The 14894-nt window shown below is 34.7% G+C and overlaps 1 non-coding gene across 1 annotated transcript; it reads right to left on the bottom strand.

The window, feature by feature from the left end:
* Positions 1 to 11531: 11531 nt before the first annotated feature.
* LOC139894815 (small nucleolar RNA R71) lies at positions 11532 to 11638 on the bottom strand. The gene has a single exon (XR_011775297.1). It is a non-coding gene; the product is annotated as a small nucleolar RNA R71 (small nucleolar RNA).
* Positions 11639 to 14894: the final 3256 nt, after the last annotated feature.

Raw genomic sequence — 14894 nt, 5'->3', positions numbered from 1 at the left:
AGTAGGTTGTCTTTATAAATTCTAATAGTGCATAAAATAAGTTTAAGTGTCATCATCATCTTCATTCATCATCATAAAAGCTAAGTAAGTTCGACAAGAATAGAGATCGAAACAATAGGATGACTTCGGTCAGCTGCTACGACCTCTACCTAAATCGAAAAGATGCACAGTCAGTGGCTATGACTCCGTATATGAGTCCCCTAATGGATGACCAATTTTCAGAACCTAAGTCGTCTTCGTTTGACCGTGGCGACGGTTTTAGTGCGAGTAGGTCAGAAATTTCAGCACAACGTTAATAGGGTGTAGTGACTCTCGGAGGGCCATAAATACTAAACCATAACTCGGATTAAGACGAGGCCTAAACGGAAAATCATCTAATCGAACCGAACTGACTTAAAATCAAATTTCTAGTAGCCCAGGTGGCCTGATCAGATACGAAAATCAGTGGACAAGTGATCCGGTGGGGTTCTTGGTACTTGATGCTCATCACGGTTCTCATCCTTGATGCTTGTAGCTTCAAGTGTACAGCTCGTTGATGGGTTAGCATCACCTTGACTAAGATTCCACCATCAATACACAATATATTAAGACCAAGTAAGAACACAACTCATTTATGAGTCTTAGATGGATGATGAACCAAGGTTACATCATATCCTTAGTCTTAACATAATTTCAAGTCACATTTACAACTAAAGCTACAAACTTTACATCAATCAAACAAGTATGAACACACTCTAAGTCAAATGAGGTGATGGAACCCTAAGCTAGAGAGCTTGGATCCTATTCACACAAGTTACAAGGTTGTAAAGCTAGAAAGCTTGAACCTGTATTGTTCTTGAAGATCTTGAAGCATAAAGCTTGGATCTTTAAGTTACATGAAGATAACAAACATAAGTTTGAATCTTTTTAACAAAATAACAAGATCATAAGTTAGAAAACTTAGATCTAACAAAAAGATATGGAGATTCAAGCTAGAAAGCTTGAATCTTGATTGTTCTTGAAGATCTTGAAGCATAAAGCTTGGATCTTTAAGTTACATGAAGATAACAAACACAAGTTTGAATCTTTTTAACAAAATAACATGATTAAAGCTAAAATAATCTAGATCTACAAAGTTGGTGAAGATTCAAAGCTAGAAAGCTTGAATCTTCCATGTTCTTGAAGGATTCATGCTTGAATCTACAAGATCTACTCAAGATCAAAGCTAAAAGGCTTGATCTTTAATGATGATGATGACCACGAAATAGAAAGGAGAAGGAGAAGAAGAAAAAGCAAAACTTACAAGTTTCTAGAGTGAGAAAGACTAGAAAGGAAATAAGAGAGCAAGTGTGTGTGAATTTCAAATGAGAGCAAGTGTTAAATGGATAGAATAAGGCATGTATTTATAGATGGCGAGGAGGTGGTGGGGTGGTCTTGGACGTGATTTGGGGGGGGGGGGACAAGGGGGACACACTTTTACTTTTTGGTTAATGGTTGTCTAAAGTTGGTGCTTATGTTAGGATCCCTTGTAACATTATGGATAATACTTGACATTTTTGCTAGCATGTTCCCTCTAATTAAATGGGTAATTGTCTTATATATTAATGGGTCACTAGTAATTAATAAGTGGGCTAATTAATTGGGCCACTTGCTAGAGTAGGGTGGGCTTAAGCCCAACAAGGTAGAAAGTCCAACAAGACTAACTAGTGTGATCTAGTAAATAATTAAATGAAATTAAGCATCCAAAAGCCCAAGTAATTATTATTAAAAAAAATAATAATTAATATTTCGCAGTAATAATATTCCGGTTACGAAAAAAGTCAAACGTGTGCGCAGTCCGCGGTTTATTCGAAACGTCAAGTAACACTAACGGTTATAAAGGCTTTCGGTGAAAAAATTAAGTATCCTACATACCCTAAGGTACTTTTTAACATATAAATGAAAGTAAACCATGTAAAAAGAGATTCCAGAGTATAAAGTAGCATAGTACGCACAAATACGCAGTTTCGCTAAAGCACAAGGCACAAAAGCAAGTCGAAAAAGTCGGGTCGTTACATTACCCACCTGTTAATGGAAATTTCTTCCAGAAATTTGAGGAGTGACTAAGAGTGGTATCGTATTTAATTAAGAAGTAGCGTATTAAAGTTCCGTGAGACTCGTGGGCTCAGAAGTGAGTTATTTACCTTGAAGGGTACTTCGGCGTATAAAAGTAAGAATAGGTATATGCCATTAATTAAGTCTCTTGTCCTAAGAGATCAACAAGTGGATTTCGTTTCTTGCTAACATGAATATGTCATCCAAATATATATACCCACAAAAGGAAATATGATGTTTTTAGCCCTACAGGCATCTTCAGTAAGCCGGATGCATGAAATACATCATGAATGTTTCTAAACTTACCTAAAACATTGAGCGCTTGTGTCGCAATACAAAGCTGACAAATAGAATAGAAAACATGATGATCACAACATACTACGTGTGAACTTATCCTTGGATGGAATGAAAGCACAGTTCCATATTGTAACTTTATCCATTCAGTTACATGTTGAAGTTATGGTTATTATTAACTAGAACAACATAAAGTTGCAATCAACGAAGGAAGAAATATGTAGAGTATCCACATCAGTGCCGTAAATGTTTTAAGCAGTCCCCTTCCAAGAGGATAACGAGATTCATAGATTCCTAAAGTATCTTACACTACAATTCCGAAAGAAAATCGCACGAAAGGTGTGGTCCTTGAACCAGAGTGAACTCTTCGAGTGGATTGATCCGAATTTATCCTTATACTTATGTTTATGCTCCTATTCATAGGAGTAGAAATCCGCCTAGTGCCTTTCCTACGATAGGGTGACCACTGAGTGTTTCCCAGAAAACTTGATTTATCGGCCCGCGTGTTTGCCATGTCTAACCTTAAAAGGAACATTTCATGAGCGCAAAGACTTCTTAACAAATTTTATAAAACTGCCACCCAAAGTGGCTCAAGAGTTTTAACAAAGATTTTAATAGTAAGCTTTATCCCCAACGGAGGGCGAGAAGAAGCTTGATCCATACATGGTGTAGTCTAATACGAAAACCTTCAATAAAATCAACCAAGGGAGTTTTGAAAAACCTTTAAACGTTTGATGTGATAACATAAACGGAACGAAGTTCTTAGTAAATTCAGAAGTATGTACAACGTGTACCATTTTGCATAAACTATTTGACTTAAGTTAAACAACTCAATAAAGGAGCGACTTTTAAATATCTTGAAGGTATAACTTAGTATGTACTAACCCAAAATAAGTAAGGGTAAATTTATTCATATATGATTTTATAAATCGTATAAGTGATAGAAAAGTTTTTAGTACTTTCATTTGTCCATAAATCTCGCAAGGACCGCACAAATAAGCAACGTGTAAAATCAACGTGTATAATTTTGATAAACATAGTTTTTCGTATTTCAGAGGTTACGATTTGAAAAAGATTGAGTGGAAAATCTTTGAATCATCTGTTGACATGTTACTAGGTAATGAAAACTAATGAATTAAATGTAGTTTTGATGATTATCAGGGACTTAAGTCTTTGACCCAAAAATGTTCACGTGCGAAGCCGTTGCTAAAAAGTGAGGTATGAAGGATAGAGCATGAGGATGAGAAGTTAATCGCTTCTTGACCTTGCAAAATGCCAAACAGGTTATGGACAATATTAAAGTTGGAGTACTGATGGTGTTAATATCACTAAATGAGAATCCCTTGGAATAAGTCAGGACTTAAGGTTACGTAAGAAAGAGCATTGCTCCGATCGGTGTGACAAATGAGATTCCTGGGTAACGCAGTAATTTTGAATGGTTTAAGTGTTAGTGGATGTTCGAAGGCTCTGCATGACGTGGTAATAAGTGCCTTCATCACATACACACACACACACACACACACATGAATCCTTCTATTTCGACGGTTGTAAAGTCTTTAGGATGACTTGGATACGAATAAGCAACGAAAAATTTTATATAATAAGCAACAAATTTTTTTTTTATATAAAAACTGTTTAAGGTGACAATGTAAGAAAAGAAACGAAGTTCTTAGTAAACTAGGGTTATGTACAACATGCACCATTCAAAGTAAAATATCCTTTGAATAAAAGATTTGATTTGTAAAAGTAATAGTAAAATTTCATATGTATTTGTCAAAAATAAGTAATCATTTACTTTATTTTATATAACATATATGATTTCAAAAATTTGCACGAATGGAAAATAAAATAATATAAAACTTTGAGAGGATCGCACAGTAAAATAGTGTGTGAGAAATTTTGACAAACAAAATTTTCATGTTTCGGAGATTACAAGTTGGAAAAAGCTTGATGAGGATTGAGTAAAAGATTTTGAAAATTTCGGGTGATATTTGAGGTAATAAAACTATTGAATTTAAATGTCGTTGATGACAATTAGTAGGGCATAAGTTCTTTGACCAAAAATGCTTAAGTGTGAAGTTGTTGCTTATAAGTGAGATATGAATGGGAGAGTGTGAGGATGGGAATTAACTACCCATTGATTTTGGAAAATTTTGAACTGGTATGACTAATATCGAAGTAAGAAGGATGATGGTGTGATTATCATCAAATAAGAAATCTCTCGGAATAAGTTAGGATTCAGAGTCGCGTAAGAATGAGTATCAAATAAGATTCCTGACTAGTCCTTAAGATAGAATTTGAATCACCGAAGTGACGGGATACAATTTCCTTTATGTATCGTCGTGTAAGTTTATCCATTGTATTGGTTTCTTTCATGGTTAGAAAGTGAGCAAATTTGGTGAGATGGTCAATGATAACCCAGATAGTGTCCTAACCGCCTACCGTTTTTGGTAGCCTTGTGATAAACTCCATTGTTATTCCTTCCCATTTCCATTGTGGGATTTCGGATTGTTGTCATGCAACTAATAAGGTTCAGCTTAGGGCTACTTCTCTCCCCGTAAACTATTAACGGCTCACCATTTTCGCGAGGTACACGAATGACCTTCTCACTATAAATAACTTTCGCTTTCATCCTTGAAAGCCAGTCCATTCAAACTATTTCATCAAAGCTTTCTAACTTGATGAGTATTAGATTAATCTTAAGATTCATTCCAACCAAATCTTATTATACTACCGTGAAAAATTCTATCATTCTCCTCAAATAACATCCGCCTGTGCGTAGGTAACTAATCCTTTCCACTACTACTTTAAACTTCCAAGTTTTGTTGACATGAGGTCATCTCCAAATGACCCACCTGTTAATTTTAAGGTACTACCTTAAATCATTCCTCTATCTCTGCCAGCTTACCATTAGCTTGTCCTATAGAACACTCAACTCTCATGGTTGTTAATGGCTTGTTAGTCATAACACTAAGGTTCTTAGATATAAGGTTTCTATCGCTCTAGTATTAAACAACTCTGAGATAATAAAACGTCATGACGAAACGTACCCTAACTAAAAATCAGGATCCATGCGAGTCTCCATAGCTGAGATAACGATTGCTCTACAGTAAGTAAGTCCAAAGTTTTTTCCTATTTAAGAACTTTGTCCTTAAGTGTCCAGAGTGTCTATATCCATAATAAATTTTCGGGTTATCATTTATGCAATCAAGGCCCTTCTTGTACAGTATCTGGACTACGTGGTTATTCTTTCCCTACCTCTAATAGACCATAATGTGTATACTCAAGTGGTTCCTACCAAGATTTTATCTGAATCACTTCATATTCCTTATATAGTAACATTGGGACTTCTGCATGATTCACTTCAATATAATTACGCTGGCTTGGTGTCATTATATTGTACTAAATCATACGTTCATTCCAATATCACTCCATATGGTCAATGTAACGTGATCACTTCCAGTTCTACTCAATTTCATCCAACAGTGCTTTATCTATGCTATCTCAAAACAAAATCTACATAATTAATCTCACAGTTTCTCGGTGTGGGTGCATAGGTTCCGTAGGTCATGCACCAATGCCTAAATGCCCCGAAATTTCTTCAAAATGTTCGGGTTCAGGTAATGACGTTAGGTTCCTTTCTAGAAATTCAATCTGGGTCTTGCGTTGAGTTGTACGTGTAGCAAGTAGTAATACGATATGTCTTGAGGTGACTCCCAAGTCTTTGGGTATGGCTGAGCATTAGTAGAAGGCACTCTGACCTTGTAAAAGGAGATGTCCTCCCGACTTCCCCAATGCCTAAGAGTGTTAGGGTCCTAAATCCAGAAGTGTCGTTAGATCGTCGAGTAGTGGTGAAGAACGAAAGAGATAAGTGACGGTCATGAAAGCGTACGGGATACGGGTCACCTTGCGGGAAGTGAACAACCTTCTAATGTTCATGTGTTGTACGTGGCTAATTAGAGTGAGGTTGGGGTGCGGTTACTCCGATAAGTCCTCACATATCTCCTCCTCCGAGGATCAACTTTAGTGGGCGCGTAATCCGAGGGGTACTCCTCCAAGCTTGCGTGAAGTAATGTTTCGATCTCCGGAACGGTGGAACAACAGTAACAGGTGGATTACAATACTAATCCTTAGGGTTAGACGAGTGGGAAAAGGGTTCAGAAAAACATCTGAACTAGGAAAGATAAGTTTTCCAAGTCGGTACAGCGAATAGCAGGCATGAAGCAAGCACGTAATCAGGCACTACAGCAACCTAGAACGTCTACAGCAGTATATAGCATGGAAATATTAACAGTACTAAACAGAAGTAACATGCAATTGAAAGCAGATAGTAGTATGCAGTAGCGAAGATAAGCAATAGCATACAGCGAGTTCACATAGCAGTAAGAGTAAGCAGTAGCATGCAGCAGATCATATGGCAGTATAAGTAAGCAATAACATGCTGCAGTAGTAAGCAGTAACATGAAGTAATATCTACGCATGCAGCAGTTTCACAGAAACAAGTAAACGAGCAAGTTGTAGATTAGTCCTATTAGCGAATCCTACTCGACTCGGTCAAGACTCACTAAAGCAATCTAATTCCCTACAACCAATGCACTGATACCAAATGTGACGCCCCGTACAAAACAATCGTGTACGATTCGTCAACAACAGGATCTTCACACGGTCAAACACTATATGCTGTTTGAAAACCAGTTTGCATTCATAAAAAGACAGCGTTTTACAAAAGATAGCGTGCATCCTACGAATAGGAGCATAAACATAAGTATTTGACCCTAAGGTCGTTACAAAGCCATTGTTTGAAATTAACATAAACTACGAATGCAAAAGAAAAGTTCCATGAATGAGACATTTCTAGTAATGCAGCGGATAACTAATACAGCAAGTCCTTAACAGCAAGACAGCAAATCTAACAGCGGAAGCAAGAAACCTCTAGGCACCTGAGAAATATACGCTTAAAAGTCAACACGAATATTGGTGAGCTATAGTTTAAGTTATAACAGTAACGTAAGCTAGGCCACGAGATTTCAGTGTAACAAAATAGTATGAAAAGTATATGTATAACCGTGGGCACCCGGTAACTAGACTTAACGTTTATAACCCCCTGAAAGTACACTTGGCGAGTGCGTATGTTCACAAAGTATTAAACACCCGTTAAATACTAGCGCGACTAGCCCGAGTGGGGATGTCAAACCCTATGGATCCATATCTAATATTCGCGTCTACCGGTTCAAAAACCAATAGTTAAACGTTACCGTGCTAAGGGGAATCTTTATGCCGTTATATAACCCACACATATGTAAAGTTTAAGTACTCGTGTAAAGTAAGTAAAACATAAAAAGCGCATGTATTCTCAGTCCCAAAAATAGTATAAGTAAAAAGGGATGCTGTAACTCACAGTGATAAAAGCGGTAAAGTCGGTAATGAAAGTACGCAAGTAGTAAGTCGGTCCGAAAGGTCGTCAACCTAAATCAAAGATTACTAGGTTAGTAGGTTGTCTTTATAAATTCTAATAGTGCATAAAATAAGTTTAAGTGTCATCATCATCATCATTCATCATCATAAAAGCTAAGTAAGTTCGACAAGAATAGAGATCAAAATAATAGGCTGACTTCGGCCAGCTGCTACGACCTCTATGTAAATTGAAAAGATGGATAGTCAGTGGATATGGCTCCTGATAAGGCTAAAAAGGAACATATATTTCATAGCATTATCCCTCAAGAAAGACAAGATTTTAGTTGCAATTATTCTATTTTCAAGTAATATTTGTTTATATTAAATAAGTACGAAGACAAAAGGCAGATTCGACGAATTGAAGACACAAAGGTCCGAAAAGCTAAAAAGTACAAGATACAATTAAAGTGGTTCAATTTATTGATGAGAAACGTCTAAAAATGACAAGAGTACAAGACGCAAAACACAAAGTACACGATATAAAATAGTACGAAAGAGCGTTCGAAAATCCGGAACCGAGGCATGAACCAACTTTCAACGCTCGACGTAACGGAGCTGAAAGTACAAGTCAACTATGCACAAGAATATAATATAATATTTAAATAATTCATAATAAGAATAATATTAAATAATAAAAAGTTATTAATTGAGCATAGTTCAGGGGTCATAAGTGAAAATTTCAATTTATCATTTGCCTATAAAAGGCCATCTAAATCGATGATTTAGATACACCTTTTTCCAATCTTCTTTCTTTCTTATGTAATTTATATTTATATTTATAATATTAAGTTTAATTTAAGATTAATAATAATTGAGTTATTGTAAGAAATGTTTTACGGGTTTTAAAGTAGGAACTCTGTCCGTGTAACGCTACGCGATTAATAATCACTGTAAGTTATGTTCTTCCTTTTTAAATTAATGTCTCGTAACTAAGTTATTATTATGCTTATTTAAGCCGAAGTAATCGTGATGTTTGACTAAATATTAAGACGGGGTTATTGGATTTTGTACCATAATTAAGGTTTGGGCAAAAGACCGACACTTGTGGAAATTAGACTATTGACTATTAATAGATGGGGGGTATTGTCTAATTGAGTGACAACTCATTGGAGTCTGTCGAACCTATCTTCAAATTAATTATCCTAATAATTAATAATGATTATGGTTGTCCTATTTAGTGACGTTCATATGAAATCTATTATAATCATTTAATTAATTATTCGGGTTGGGTAATTGATTATTCAAACTGATCAAGTGGGTAAATTAATATTCATATCTAATCAAAACAGGGGTAGATTACATACAGTGATAACTGGTGTAATTGTTGACAGAAGTGATAACTGCGTCACAGTTTAAATCCTTAATTAGTTGGAATATTTGACTTCGGGTATAAGGGTAATTTGACGAGGACACTCGCACTTTATATTTATGACCGATGGACTATTATGGATAAAAACCAGATAGTATCAAATAAACCATGACAAAGGACAATTAACCCGAGTAACAATTAATTAAAATCAAAACGTTAAACATCATGATTACGGAAGTTTAAATAAGCATAATTGTTTTATTGTATTTTTCATCGCACTTTTATTTTCTGTCATTTTATTTATCGCAATTTATTTTACGCACTTTAATTTTTGTCATTTATTTTTACGCTTAAAATCGACAAACCGGTCATTAAACGGTAAAACCCCCATTTTATAATAATACTACTACTTATTTATATATATATTTTTACAAATAAACTTAATAATATAGCGTTAACTTCACCAGCTCCCTGTGGAACGAACCGGACTTACTAAAAACTACACTACTCTACGATTAGGTACACTGCCTATAAGTGTTGTAGCAAGGTTTAGGTATATCCACTCGATAAATAAATAAATAAAACTTGTGTAATATTTCGTCGCATTTCATATTAAAAATAACACTATTTCGTACCCTCACGCTACATCATCAAGTTTTTGGCGCCGCTGCCGGGGAGCGCTAAAACGCTATATTTTTAATTATAATAATATTGAAATAAAATATAATAATATAATAATATTGAAATAGAATATAATAATATAATAATATTGAAATAGAATATAATAATATAATAATATTTTAGAATCAAAATTTGATACGTAAAATTTTAAAAAGTCGTATTTATTAAATACTTCAGGGGTATATTATGTAACTTGTAATTAATAATTTATATCATGTCGCTTTCATGTGAATAGTAAATTAATTAATTTCATTATATTTACTATTCATGATAGTAAATGAATTAAAAAAAAGGTTTTGAAAAAAAATAATAATTATAAAAAAATTATTAATTTGTAAAAAAAAATCGTTTAAAAAAAAAAACGTAAAAAAAACGTAAAAAAAAAATATAAAAAAAATATATTTTTTAAGATTTTGTCTATAAAAAAAAAATGTTTTTTTTAATTTTATTACCTTTAGATTTTTAGACTATATTCGCAACTTTTAGTATTAAGTTTAGTTTTGTCATAGTTATTTTTACTTCTAGAATTTTTAGGCTTTGCCGTAAAATCCCTTAAGTGCTTATTCCTTAGACTAAGTTTTAGGTGCTTTAGAATTTTACGACGCCGTATTTCGCACTACTTTCTTATTTTTATTTTTCGACGCCTATTTTTCGACCTTTTATTTTTTGACATTTTTCGACGCGCAATCTATTTCTTTCTTATTTCTCGCCATTCTAGTTTTTAGGACTTAGAATTTTTTCTACTTCTTCTCTAAATTTCTTAAAATTACGAAAATTTATTTTAAGTGGTTAAATTGATAGACATCAAAATTTTCTGGTTCGTAGTAATAGTTGGATTTGTACGTGGACCGAGTTATTGGAGCCAAACAGTACTCAATTATATTGAGACCAAACGAATCCTGCCCCTCTGCTGCATCTTTTGGCTATTCGAAACGTGGGCAAAATCAGAAAAGTCTATTGATTGGATAACTTATTATAATTTTTCTTTCCTTTTAAAAACTAATAGGATATTCAGTGAATGCACCGAGCAAGACGTTCACCACCTTTTGTACGTTCACCACCTGTAACTAGATCAAGACATTTAGCAAATATAACCGCCGTTGATTTTTCTTTAGAATCGTCATCCAGTCGACCAAGTACTTCAGTTCAAATTTTCGATAATCCATTTTTTGAACCCAACCTCACAATTGAGAATCCAGAGAATATTCAGGAACGGTTCGTAGATCCTGAACCACTAAACTTTCCTCCGGAGCCACCAATCATTCAAACAGAGATTGTTGAGGAACGAACCATTAAATCAGAATCATCTAGTGATACCGATTCAACGAATTCAATTATGGAAGTAACGGAACCTCTAAGTATGGAAGATCGAATGAGAGCTAAACGCACGGGCCAAGGTCACGCCATTATTAAGCCGGAAGTTAATGCTCCAGATTATGAAATCAAAGGACAAATTCTACATATGGTAACTAATCAGTGCCAATATAGTGGTACGCCAAAAGAAGATCCCAACGAACATCTTCGTACCTTTAATAGGATCTGTACACTATTCAAAATCCGAGAAGTGGAGGATGAACAGATATATCTCATGTTGTTTCCCTGGACTTTAAAGGGAGAAACCAAAGATTGGTTAGAATCGTTACCTGAAGGGGCGATTGACACATGGGATGTCTTAGTTGAAAAATTTCTTCAAAGATTCTTTCCGGCATCTAAAGCCGTGAGACTTCAAGGAGAAATTGTTACATTCACACAAAAGCCAAATGAAACATTATATGAGGCATGGACAAGATTCGGAAGGATGTTGAGAGGATGTCCTCAACACAGTTTAGACACTTATCAAATAGTACAAATATTCTACCAAGGTGTCAACATTGCTACAAGAAAAGACATCGACATAACAGCTGGTGGTTCCATTATGAAGAAAACCGCAACTGAAGCTTACAAAATTATTGATAACACTGCTTCCCACTCTCATGAGTGGCATCAAGAAAAAGATATCTTTCGATCATCTAAAGCGGCTAGAGCCGATTCTAGCCATGACTTTGATTCCGTTTCCGCAAAAATAGATGCTTTCGAAAGACGAATGGAAAAGATGAATAAAGATATTCACGCAATACGAATCAGTTGTGAGAAATGCGGTGGACCACACTTATTGAAAGATTGTCACATTGAACTAACGATGGAACAACGTGAGAATGTTTCCTATATGAACCAAAGGCCGGGAAATAATTATCAAAATAATTATCAACCGCCAAGGCTAAACTTCAATCGAAATCAAAACATTCTTTATAATCCAAATGGACCAAACAATAATTCGTACAACCAACAAGGTCCGAATAACCAACCGACTCAAACCAACACTTTCAATCAACAAAGACCTGGCTTGTATAAACCACCACAACAAACCGAAGAGAAAAAGCCAAATCTAGAAGAAATAATGGCAAAGCTATTTGAATCTCAAACACAATTTATTACATCTCAAACCCAAACAAATGATAGGTTTGATCAGTCATTAAGAACTCAACAAGCTTCCATTTTGAATCTAGAAAAATACGTAGGTACTCTTGCTAGCATAATGAGTGAGAGGGAACAAGGAAAGCTACCGAGTAATACTGATGTAAATCCTCGGAATGAGAATGTTAATATGGTTTCAACAAATTCTGAAAAACCAGCTCCAGAAGATGGGAAGGTTTTAGATGAGAGTAACAATGAAGAATTTACACCACCACCACCCGAGTATGTAAAGCCAGTGGTGTCACCATACAAACCACCCATCCCGTTTCCAAGAAAAGGAGTTGAGTATGAGCAAGTAATAAGTAATAAAGATTGTGATACTTCTGGAAAGAAGAAGAAGAAAAAGAATAAGAAAGTACAAGAAACAAAAGCCGTAGAAGTAAACCCGGTGAATACAGTTCCACCAAAACCTCCATCTAGGGTAGGTGATCCGGGTAAATTTATTGTTCCTTGTCTACTTAGTGATTGTGTCATGTATGATGCACTGGCAGATTTAGGTGCAAGTGTGAGTGTTATGCCTCTTTCCTTATATAAGAGATTAGGTGTAGGTAAGTTAAGTCCAACGGATATGAGTGTTCGACTCTTTGATCAAACCATTAAGCACCCAGTTGGAATTGCTGACAACCTACCCGTTCAAGTAGGTAATTTAACCTTTCTAGTCGAATTTATTGTCATTGACATAGAAGAGGACCCAAACGTTCCTCTAATTTTAGGTCGACCATTCTTTGCGTCCACCGGGGCGTTATTTGATGTAGGAAATGGAAGAATGACACTTAGTAGTGGTAACAAATCGATCACCTTTATGATTCGAAAGTCTAAATCTCCACCAACCAAAACCATTGAACCAGCAAAAACGATTGGTAACAACCATGTTGTTTTACCAACTCCAACGGTAGTGCTTAATAATAATAAAACGCCTAAGTGTGGGGAAAATGAAGTAACACCTAATGATGACCTGATAACAAAGAACCCCGTTGTTGATACGAAATTAAATGACCCCGTTATTAATAGTTCAATGAAGAAACTTATTAAACGGATTCGCGATGCTAGAACCAAGGGGAACTTTAAGTTATTTAACCGGTTAGTATCCAATCTATCACCTAAAGAAAAGGAGAAACTAGTTGAAATTGTGGATATTACACAGGAATCCGACCAATGGCTTAAAGAAAAAGTCACGGATATGCAAGTTGATTATGGACCAAGAGAAATTGACGATGAAGTTAATCACAATTTCGACACCACAGCTACCTAAGTGTGGGGAGATTTAAATGTTCTAAAAAGAAAATGCTGTCTAGAGTTAATTGTTCTGTTCTCGTGTAGTTCCGAGAATGGAATCCGATTGGTCTTTTCCGCTAGCAGACACTAAAGAACTAGTTTTCTCCCACCATTCTGAATTTTTATTTTTTTAGGTTTTAATTAATATGCCTTTTAAATTTAAGTTTTGTGTGATTTTAAAAACAAAATTTACTTTATTTCATTAAGTTTAAAAAATTGATTTCTAAAATTCGTCGTAAGTTGAAGACTAGGTCGTTGAACCGAAATTGCTTTACCCAAGGACGGGGCGATAAATTTTGTTATCATTATTTTTTTAATTTTATTGATCTAAAGTATACAAAAATATATATATATATATATATATATATATATATATATATATATATATATATATATATATATATATATATTATATTTTATAAATTTTTAAACGTGGGATAATATATCAAACTTTAAAAATATGTATATAAATGTTTTTATTTTATGTTATGTACAAAACAGGGTAAAACAGCGCACTTTCAAAGACTAACATTAAGTTCAGCAAAAGCTACTAATTTTGACGACAAGACGCAAAATATCAAATGTGATATGACAACAACATGTTTGCAAACTCGGTATTTTTAATCACTTTTCTACACTAATCACCCTCGTGAATTTATAATTAGAGTCTGATTTCATGCAAATGAGGGCATTGCATGATCTTAAGTGTGGGGAAGGGTTATAAATTCTCTCGGGTTTACACTTGGTTTATTTGCCAAATTTTGCGAAAATTTGAAAAATTTTCAACTAAATGAAATCAAAATCATGTTTATATATATTTATGAACGATGAAAACTAGGTGTTAATACTGAAATTATTGTTACCTCAAAAAGGACATAAATTGAGAAACAACCCAAAACGCTTGAATTCATTTAAAATGGAATAAAGGAGAATAAAAAGGCAAAGAAAGAAACTAAGTGTGGGGAGAATATACCAAGTTATTCAATTAAAAACTATCTATCACATGTTTGTGTAAAGTTTATTGCAGGTGCTTTTGTTTTGGACTAAATTAACTGTTTTACCCGATTTATTGTAATACTTTTGAAAGAAGAGATGGATCTACACGATGAATCAATTCCATCATTAAAAGGAAGTAAAGTCTTCCGAAAAAGACACGCGCTTCTTGATTTAGGTCAAGAAGTTGTCGTCCAGACCAGCTGTAGGTTGACGAAAAATCTAGAAAAGTCATCTCTAAAATCAGCAGGAAATCCACGAACCTCGGCATCAAACAGGGTCGCCAGGTGGTCAGATTTAT

This window comes from Rutidosis leptorrhynchoides, chromosome 2, assembly GCF_046630445.1.
Source record: "Rutidosis leptorrhynchoides isolate AG116_Rl617_1_P2 chromosome 2, CSIRO_AGI_Rlap_v1, whole genome shotgun sequence".
Lineage (NCBI taxonomy): Eukaryota > Viridiplantae > Streptophyta > Magnoliopsida > Asterales > Asteraceae > Rutidosis > Rutidosis leptorrhynchoides.
Note: the sequence above shows the minus strand (reverse complement) of the source record. Positions and strands in the feature narration are given on the sequence as shown.